This window comes from Coregonus clupeaformis, chromosome 11 (assembly GCF_020615455.1).
Source record: "Coregonus clupeaformis isolate EN_2021a chromosome 11, ASM2061545v1, whole genome shotgun sequence".
Classification (NCBI taxonomy): Eukaryota; Metazoa; Chordata; class Actinopteri; order Salmoniformes; family Salmonidae; genus Coregonus; species Coregonus clupeaformis.
In genome coordinates this window covers 145,257-156,697 of record NC_059202.1, presented here as the reverse complement: position 1 = coordinate 156,697, position 11,441 = coordinate 145,257, and positions in this window count along the sequence as shown.

The window sequence follows — 11,441 nt, the reverse complement described above, 5'->3', positions numbered from 1 at the left end:
GTCGGTTAAAAATGGCGGAAAAAAGGGAGAAGGTTTGTTAAAGAAGAATGGTAGAAAATGTAAGCAGAGTGAGCTGAAGACAGGAGGAGAAATGGAAGTGAATGAGGGTGAAGTATCGGAGGTAGTTGGTGTGGTGAAGTACTCGGAGGCCGAGGCTTGCACAGAGGGTCAGGATAAAGATGACAGTAGGAGTGAAGTTTTGGAAAAAGTGGACCCTTGCCTTTTGGCTGATCCATTTGTGGTTTCAAGATGGGTGAAAAAAAGCTTTGTGTATAGTGGAATCGGTGAGGGTAACCAGAAGTGGTCTAGTGATAATTGTTTGTGTTTCGTTGGTCAGAGGGAGAAGGCGCTCAGATTTACACAAATGGGGGAAACAATAAGAAAAGGGCACCATTGAAAGGAGTGATTACTGGGGTAGCAGTAAATGTAAAAGTGAACCAACTGAAGGGGAAGATTCCCGGTGTTTGTGATGCTCGTCGTTTGGTGCGACGCAAACAGGGTGGTGAGAGTGGGGAAACAGAAGAGTCATTGTCTGTTCTTTTCAGTTTTGAAGTTGAGTCTTTGCCTGACAAAGTGAAGTTAGGATATATCAGTTATCCTGTACGAGCTTATGTGCCAAATACATTACAATGTTACAGGTGTCAAACTTATGGGCATGTGGCAGCAGTATGCAGGAGGGAGGTTCCAAGGTGTGAGTATTGTGCAGAAGGGCATGAGACAAAGGAATATGGAGCATTGGGGAAAGTAGTGGTATGTGCCAAATGTAGGGGTGCCCATGGGGTTGGGGTTCAGAAATGTCCCGTGCGAGAGAGGCAGGTTGAGGTTTCCAGGGTAAGAGTAGTGAAAAAGTTGTCGTATGCTGAGGCAGTGAAGAAAGTAGAGGAAGATGGGTCAAGGAGGAGGAGTGGTGAGCAGTAGATATGGTCCTCTGTAGCTCAGCTGGTAGAGCACGGTGCTTTAGAGCACGGCGCTTGTAACGCCAAGGTAGTGTGTTCGATCCCTGGGACCACCCATACACAAAAATGTATGCATGCCTGACTGTAAGTCGCTTCTGCTAAATGGCATATTATTATTATTATATGTACCAATACAGAGGGATAGTCCAACAAGTGATTATATGTTTCAGTAAGATTAGATTTTTAGCATTTATAACAATGATTATTAATTGTACTGCAGGGATGGAACGTAAATTGAAGAAAATTGAGGTTGTGGTGGCAGCTGCAGAGAGGTATTTGGGAGTGCGAGACATCAGAAGAGTTACAGGGAGTGTTAAGTGGTGATGTCCCATCATTTCAGGTTGAGGGCATGAGGTAGGAATTAATATATTTACATAGTGGAGTAGGGTGGTGATAATTATTAATAATATTTTTGAATTTGTAATTATAGTGTTAGACGGTAGGGTATTTCTTTACTTCATTTCATTTTTCAAACAGAATATAAGGGAGTTGTACTCCAGTCTAGTAGGTAGCGGTAATGCAACAAATTGGATGCCAACCGCCGTTAAACCTCATCGAAGAAGAAGGAGACGAATTTCGTCATTGCAAATATTTTCCTATACGTGAGATAATTTACTTGTTCTCTATAATATCGTATAGCGTTGGAATGCAGGGATGGAACGTAAGTCACAGAAAATTGAGATGTGGTGGCAGCTGCAGAGAGGGATTTGGGTGTGTGAGACTTGACATCAGAAGAGTTAACATGGAGTGTTAAGTGGTGATGTCCTATCATTTCAGGTTGAGGGCATGAGGTAGGAATGAATATATGTAACTAGTGGAGTAGGGTGGTGTTAATTATTAATAATATTTTTGAATTTGTGAGTATAGTGTTAGATGGTAGGGTATTTCTTTACTTTATTTTAATTTTCAAACAAAATATAAGGGAGCTGTACTCCAGTCTACTAGGTGGCAGTAATGCAACAAATTGGATGCCAACCGCCGTTAAACCTCATCGAAGAAGGAGACGAATTTCTTCATTGCAAATCATTTTCTATTTGTGGGATAATTTACTTGTTCTCTGTAATATCGTATAGCTTTGGAATCGTGACATGACCTACTGTGGAGGAAAATATGCAGGTTTCTGGACTCATACCCAGACTCTGAGAAGGGATTGCGTTACGATTAGTTTAGGAACCGCGTGACCTAACATGACAACGTAAACGCGAATGTCCGACAGTCTGCTGGGGGAGGCGTTATACGTTCCTCCATTCATTGCGGAATGAGATTCCTAGATCCTCCTTTCTCTAATATCTCTGCAACGAGCTCTTAAATCGAGATAGCGGTGTATTTTGCTATTGCATGACCAGTGTGAGCCAGAATGTCTGATGAAGAAACAATAGCTTTCCCAATGGATCCGGTAGGTCGGGTTTCCTTTTAACAGTATAGGCCTGCTGTATAAAATGTACAGGCCTAGTTTTTATCATATTTGTCCCCTGTAGCTCAGTTGGTAGAGCATGGCACTTGCAACGCCAGGGCTGTGGGTTCGTTTCCCACGGGGGGGCCAGTATGAAAATGTATGCACTCACTAACTGTAAGTCGCTCTGGATAAGAGCGTCTGCTAAATGACTAAAATGTAAATGTGATCCTCCACATTCATCTGTTTCGAGTTAATGGCTGGACAAAAAAAAGACTGTAAAACTTGTTGGGATTTTTTTTGCCTTCAGCAAGGTAACCTACTACTATATCATGGGTAGGAATCTGTGTCTAGTACTTAATGATCTCTCCCTCCTCCCAAAGTGTGCACTTGTTCACCTCTACCGATTTGAAAATCAGATTATCCATTATATGACCAGATACTCGGAAGTGGCCACTCGCAATGAAAATACACCATCTTCTGTGGGGTGTATCGGCGGTTGTCATCGAAAGTTATGGTGCATTACGCCACCTACTGTAATGGAGTGTGGGCCAGAGACAAGGATCGAGGAACTAAATCCTATATGACAGCCTTGTTTCTCTTAAAAAATATAAATATTTGAGACTGTATCTAACGATGTTCTACACAGTATGCTTATCAATCTCAATTCCTGTACCCCATTGTCCCTCATACAGTTTCAGTCTCTCTCTTTCCCTATCATACTGCCCACACTGTATCAGTACATGCTTCACTGTCTCTGTTTCCTGGCAGTAATCACACCTTCCTGTTGGATGCTTTCCTATCATCACTAATGACTTATTCAGCTGGCTGTGTCCCACCCTTAGCCTTGTGAGATGCCTCCTCTCTTCTGTCCATTCCTACCATCCTCCCCTACTTTACTCTGTACCTGGAATAGGGGCGGCAGGAAGCCTAGTGGTTTAGAGCGTTGGGCCAGTAACCCGAGCCGACTAGGTGAAAAATCTGTCAACGTGCCTTTGAGCAACTTAACCCCAATTGCTGGAAAAATGGAAGGCAGTAGTTACCACAGCCACAAAGTCAAAAATATAGATCATATAAATTAATGTAACAGAAATGTGCTTTTTTTTTAAGGTTAGGGTCAGGTATAAGGTTAGCAGTGTGGTTAAGGTTAGGTTTAATATTACATTTTAAGAAAGTAAATTGTTGAAATAGGTGTGGTTTAGGAATTTGTGGCTGTGGCCTAACTTAGTGTCGACCTGGCACTAGTGTTTTTCTCAAAGTTTCTGTCATATCATATGTCCTACTTTTATCAGTACACTCGTAACAACCTAATCATTACGAAATGTATTTTCGATCAAATAAGCCACAAGTCGCCTCTTCCTCTCTGTTTTGAAAGGAAATGACTGGTATAAGAAATATGGTGGAAACTCTGACTAGCCCATGTCTCCACCAACCCAATGCTATTAGATTTGTGGAAGTAGTGAATGATTGAACATTTCAGGAAAAATGAGATATTCTAGGGATAGACCAAAATCAATCAGAGGTGTAGACTAAATTAATCAAATATTTGGTTTAATGATTAACTGTTTAATATTTATTGTGGCCAACAGGACAAAGCTAGCCCGTTCCCCTCCACCCTCCCAGAGTCCCCAGGTCAAACGCCTCCCGGTACCGCTTTACTGCTGGGTCTGGTCGACTACAGGAAAACACCGGGGCAGAGTGGAACTGAGAGAGGAGGAGGAGAAGAGAAGGAAGATGGAGATTTGATTTCATTAAGTAAGAACCATGGTGTGTAGATTACACTACAGTCTGCTTCTGTAACAATAGTGGAGGTGCATAAAGATGGCGGCCCGCATGTATTTACCACAAATTCTTGTTTTGCTAAGTTCACTGTATTGTACATTGCTCTCCTTTACTGTTTTTTGGTATGGTCATTAGCAAGTAAACCTGATCCCAATTTTAGCTTCAAGACACTGGAAATGTGAAAATCCAAAGAAGTAGATTGTGTTGATTTTATTGGAACATTGAACAGTGTCGCGCACCGTAGTTTCAAAACTCAGTGGAGAGTGCTAAAACAATGGCATCATATAAGAATTCTGCCATCTTTATGCAATTTAGTCATTAATTGATTAATTATATATTGATGAAAATACCTGTAAAAACGTAATTAAAAAAACATATTTTACCTTCTCAAGACATTTAATAAAAATATTACTACACTAAGTGCCTATGTGCCAAATAAAGTAACAGTGTTGACTGTAAACAACAAAACCACCAGATTACATGGGTAAAATAGTCCTTTAAATCAGCCATAAAACCCCTTGTGACAGGAGTAATGGAAGGTTGTTTTGTGAAACAGGGAGTGGCAATTGAATGCAATCTAAACAAAAAAATGTAATTGTTAAAACATTTCTAGCATGTCTATGTATGGGTAAAAGGGTTGACTTGCTCAGTTTTCCACCACAAAACAGCAGTAAATTGACAAAAAGAGTAGAACCAGCTCACCTGCTTTTACTGTATGATTTGACTATTAGATGTTCAATATTTATTTTGGAAACATGTTTTTTTAAGGAATAGTTTCAACATATTAAAACGAGAGTAACAGGGTTTAACTTAAAATGAGGGACAGACGTAAATCAATTACTAATCACATTCATAATAATCTTCAGAAATGACTTTGTCAAAGCAACAAAATAACTAGTGCTTTACAATGAGTATGTTTGCATGTGATCGTTTTTACTCTGTTTGTTCTGAACAAATAGAGTAAAAACTCACAGACAACTAGAAAAAGCTCAAACCAAGTTACTTCACCCACTGGTTAATACAGCTGCAAAGACAAAGACATGATTACACAAGCACGTATATTTATACCCTCCTACTAGGCGGAGTCAACTCCTTGCACATCTAGACAGCCAATGCATCTCTGTTGCTAGGCAGGAACTTAATTGGTTCCTCTCACTGTTGTAGTCATGCACTTGCCTGATGCTAGAACCTTTGTGGGCGTGTAAGTATATGTGTGTGAAATATGACTGTTTCTTCTCACTTCATCTGACCTGACCTCAGGATGAATTCCTCAGTCCTCCCTAACCCACGGCTGTCCTACCTTATCAGTGACTGAAACCAGACTGTTGCCCTTTGCCTCCCTCCTTAGGAGCCATGATATTTAACAATAACATGTTTCGACAGAATGTACACTTTCTGCACTCCCCCTTGTCTCACTCAGTAACTTTCCATACACTTAGTTCCTATCCACCCTCCATTGACCCCAACATATACATTCCTTATACATGGAAAGTAATCAATAAGTTCTAGTATGGTAACATGAATGGGTTTATTTCAAGCTAGAATCCAACACATTACTCATAATTTGACATTAAACTAGTTATGGCAGTAGGCCGAGTATGGCATTAGTCATGTAAACACCTCACTCTGCTTATCTTAATTGGCTTAAGGTGACAATCGAAGAAACGCTGTTAAAAACACCTGGTTTTCTGAGCAATCTTTCAAATTATTTCGGACACGTAAATATTTTGTCTGCACATGTGCTAGCACGAGCAGTGCAAGCTTCCTCCTTTTGCGCGAGTGCGGTGAGTTCGGGAAAAACTGAAAGTATGCATCTTACAAAGTTTGTATGTGAAAACTATTTCTATGTCCTAAATCGGAATCAAATATGCTTCTCAAAAATTAGATTAGATTAGATTGGCAATTTTCAGCATTTATCAAAGTCCCATCAGGTAGCCTGATTTCAGATGTCCATGCTATTCAATATCTTTGTTTCACAGGGGACAGCCCTAACCATTGCTATCTCAGTGGGAGGGGCTTATCATCTGGGGAGCCTCAACAACAACATGATGCTGACAAGAAGATTCTCCAGAAGAGTCTCTCCAGATCAGAACGTCTCAATAAACACCAGCAGAGACTTATAGGAAATAAACTTTACCACCGCTGCTTTGACTGTGGGAAGAATTTTGCTAAACAGAGAGAACTGATAATTCACCAGCGGATTCACACTGGAGAGAAGCCTTATAGCTGTGATCAGTGTATTCAAACTCAAACCCATACACACTGGAGAGAAGCCTTATAGCTGTGATCAGTGTGGGAAGGGCTTCAATCAATCAGGACACCTGACTACACACCAACGCATACACACAGGAGAGAAGCCTTATAGCTGTGATCAGTGTGGGAAGAGCTTCAATTGTTCAGGAACCCTGACTACACACCAACGCATCCACACAGGAGAGAAGCCTTATAGCTGTGATCAGTGTGGGAAGAGCTTTATTAAATCAGGAAACCTGTGTACACACCAACGCATACACACAGGAGAGAAGCCTTATAGCTGTGATCAGTGTGGGAAGAGCTTCAATCAATCAGGATCCTGATTATACACCAACGATACACACAGGAGAGAAGCCTTATAGCTGTGATGAGTGTGGGAAGAGCTTCAATCATTCAGGATCCCTGATTTCACACCAACGCATACACACAGGAGAGAAGCCTTATAGCTGTGATCAGTGTGGGAAGAGCTTCAATCATTCAGGAGACCTGACTAGACACCAGCGCATACACACAGGAGAGAAGTCTTATAGCTGTGATCAGTGTGGGAAGTGCTTTGCTCTATCCGGAAACCTGACTACACACCAGCGCATACACACAGGAGAGAAGCCGTATAGCTGTGATCAGTGTGGGAAGAGCTTCAATCATTCAGGAGACCTGACTACACACCAGCGCATACACACAGGAGAGAAACCTTATAGCTGTGATCAGTGTGGGAAGAGCTTCAGTCAATCAGGAGACCTGACTACACACCAACGCATACACACAGGAGAGAAGCCTTATAGCTGTGATCAGTGTGCGAAGAGCTTCAATCAATCAGGGCACCTGACTAGACACCAACTTATACACACAGGAGAGAAGCCTTATAGCTGTGATCAATGTGGGAAGAGCTTCAATCATTCAGGATCCCTGATTTCACACCAACGCATACACACAGGAGAGAAGCCTTATAGCTGTGATCAGTGTGGGAAGAGCTTCAATCATTCAGGATCCCTGATCACACACCAACGTATACACACAGGAGAGAAGCCTTTATGGTAGAATAATTACAAAATTGTTGTCATACTGTTTATGCATCGAATGGTTGTTTTATGCAATATAATAGGGTTCTTGGAACTCTTTCATCTGTGTGTGAACTCAGTTGAGCCTCTGAAGCTTGGGCTGGCAACTGATTAAATGATGACTAGGTGATAAAACCAACATCCACATTCCATTCTATTATTAGTGGTGTATGACAGGGAGATGTCTCCGGTCTGACTGAGCCTGCATTTCATAGACTGAATTGGTGTCTGTGTGTGTAAGGTACCAAGGATGAGATCTGTTATGAATAGCTGATAAGAAGAACCTCGTCTTGGGGGCTAAACCCTAGTTTCCATACAATGAGAACAGTCTTCACAGCAGGTACTGTCTGCTGTGAGTTATTCATTTCTTTCATACAAATCCTAACCTTTTGACCCATTCCACACATCTGTTTGTCATGTATTCAGAAGGATGTGTCTTTTCAATAAAGAGCTGTAACCCAGTTCTGCTCTTTGAGTTCTCAGAGACTACCTCCCGGGTGGTTCCTGACCAACTCTATTACTGCAGTAATTAAATAATAAAGTTTAATTGTTTTGAAGAAATCTAAAAGTCTCTCCTTGATTAGACAATCCCTTCAACCAGGTTTTAGTGTAGCTGATGGGACATACGGAAGAACAGAAGCCATAGGCCTATTAGTGTGGTCAAATTATGTTGTTGCATTTATTTTAAAGGATTTTAATTGTGATATTTTTCTATTTCCTTATTGTATATTAAGTGTTCTCCAGAAAGATGTTCACACGTTTTTATTGTGAAGCGAATGATGTGTTGGTTGTTAGGAAGAGGTGTCTTGGGGACAGGAAGCCAGCTCTGCCCATCAGTACTTATAGGTCATGTCAACCACAGACCTCACACTCTTCTGTTTTCTCACGGCCAGTAAGGTCTCCTACCAAACTTCTCTCTATTCACTCTGGAAATACACTTGATAATATCTTATACCTTACCATTCTACTTTTTTTTTGGTGATTTGTTACGCAGAATTAATGTATCCATGTGAATCTTATTGTAAAACGTTTTGTTTTGCATTGTTACTATTGTTATGAGTGGAGATCCCACCTACTGCTACTCCTACTGCTACTTTGTAGTTGATTGATGGCTTACCTGCCAATCAGAGGAGAGCAAAAACGCAACACTATTTGTTTTAGCATGTAATAAGAGCATTTAATATATATTTTTTAATGTTAATAACATGATACCGAGTTGCAGTAGTCCAGACAGGAGATGAGAAACGCCTGGGTTAGGATCTGCGCCGCTTCCTGTGTGAAGTAAGATCATACTCTACGGATGTTGTAGAGCATGAACCTGCAGGAGTGAGTCACAGCTTTGATGTTAGTAGAGAATGACAGGGTGTTGTCTAGGGTCACGCCAAGGTTCTTTGCACTCTGTGAGGGCAACACTGTGGAGTTGTCAAACGTGATGGAGATGTCTTTGAGCGGGCAGGCCTTCCCTGGGAGGAAGAGCAGCTCTTTCTTGTCCAGGTTGACCTTGAGGTGGTGGGCTGACATCCAAGCTGAGATATCTGCTAGGCACGTGATGCCACCTGGGTGTCAGAAGGTGGGGAAGGAGAAAAGTAGCTAAGTGTCATCTGCATAACAATGATAGAGACTGTGAGGAAATGACAGAGCCGAGTGACTTGGTGTAGAGAGAGAAGAGGAGAGGGCCTAGAACTATTTGCGCGTTCTAACATGCATTTGCGTATGTCCGTTAGGGAACGCCTACTGTGGGTGTGTGAAATATCTCTATTTGCCTTTGCACTCCTAAACAACGCCATTTTTTAAAACTTTGGCAAAGGGTAAAGTCTACAAAACGTAGTCCACTCTGTTCGTAACATATTCTAGTTTTAGGAACAGAAAACTGTATGTTTCATCGATGAGAAAATTAGCAGAATGTCAGCCAAAATCCATCTCGTTCCATCTTCTCGCTCTGCCTGTCACTGGGCTTCCTCTCACTACCATATCTGTCTCATTGTTCTATCTGTGATACTACCACTGATAGAACAATTAGACATTTCATCAGATGTATAAATGTCCCAAATGGTACCTTGTTCCCTCTAGTGCCCTATGTAGGGAATAGGGTGCCATATTGGATTCAATCAAAGTTGCATTATCGACAAGCATACTGCCCTTTAATTTTAAAGATAATAACACTTAAGCAAGCATCTGCAGCATTTACCTCGAATGCGATCACTGCAAACGTCAGGAAAATTGTCTGCAGCTCTATCCTGGATGGAAAGCTATCTATCCAGGAGAAGGCAAAAAGTGTTCTTTTAATGGTAGCTTTTCAAAGAGTAAAGATATACGCTGTTGTGTTCCTCAAGGAAGCTGCCTAGGCCCACTTCTCTACTCTATCTTTACTAATGAACAAAGCAAGAGTGGTAATGAATGCTGATGACTCTACAATGTATAGCGCAGCATCAGAATATAATGAGCTAACAGATGTACTCAGTAGTGAACTAAGAATTGTGTCAGAATGGGTTGATATGAACAAATTGGTGTTGAACATTTCTAAAACTAAATGTATTGTATTTGGTTCAAGATATATGCTTGTTGATGATCCCCAATTGAATTTGTCGATGAATAGAACGCATGTAGATCAATTTTAAAAAATCAAAACCACTAGGCGTCATGTTGGACACAGCTTTATCATGGTCAGAACACATAGATAATATTATTAAGATGAGTAAGGGAATTGCTGTTACAAGAGAATGTTCAGAGTATGTAACATCTAGCACTCTGAATCAGGTGATTCAATCCCTAGTCCTATCACACTTAGAGTACTGTCCAGTTATATGGTCATCTGCAGCAAAGAAAGATCTATAAAAAAAGCTCAAAATCGCTCAAAACAGAGCTGCCAGATTAGCTCTTCATTTCTCTAGGGCGGAGAGGGGCCACGGAGAATAGAGGATCATGGAAAAGAGAGTCCCTCATGACATCACAGACTGTACTGGAGCAGAGAGAGGAGACGAAGACAGACGCAGGAGGGTAGCGCGACGAATCCTAGAGGGAGAAAGAGAGCGAGAGAGAAATGGAGTGAAAGTTGAGAAAATAGTATTTTTCATTTATCATGTTCTCTCCTCTAACATGTCTGTCCAAACAACACCCTTTACATGTGACTATATTAATGATAACACAACTTATTGCGCCTTAATGCTTAATCGTGCACCCATGTTTTAGCTGCAGCACTGCTCCAGAGGTGTCAGGATAGAGGGTTCATCTTTAGAGTGGCCTCCAAACCTGTAGTCCGCACAGAGACAATGTCAATGTTACAATCAACTAACATTAGTTAGCTAGCATTCGAGGGTTGACTGTTCTCAAATATTTGTGCAGTGTAAAAAATAAAATATTGGTAATTGGTGTAATCTGACTACTGCAGTAGGCTACTGCTTGTCCATGTGCTCGCTAACAGCAAGAAACCCAGACGAGAGAAACGTGAAAGCATCCAGGCAGCAGAGATGAGCTTGTCATTAGCTAGCTAACGTTAGCTATATTGGAGCTATAAAGCATTTTATTGTAAACAAGTTGTATACGTTGACAGAAGGGGTTTAGTTATAAATACAGTATATTTGGCTCTAGCTTAGTTTAGAAGACTTACGTTTATTTTTGAACTGAGAATTCGTATTGATGCACCCGTTGTAAAGACTTGTATAAATAGCTCGTTGTCCTATCTGTTCTGGTAGTGTACAGCAGCTGCCATTATAGCAGCAGCGAATAACCGGAACCAGTAATTCCCAGACACCCCTTCAGGAGAGATAGGCCTGTTGAGATACTCCCTCTTTGCGCATGTGTTCCAAATGGCTGTCAGGTTAAATTAGACGATAGCAGACAACAGGATTCTTAGTGAAAGGGGTGTTGATGAACATTTTCTTGACTTTACTCGACTTTTATAGATCACGTAAAATGTTATCCAGGAACATTCTGAAGTAAGATTAGGCTACATGACACGGCTACATGACACATGAGATGTTTATTTGTCCTAACTTAATT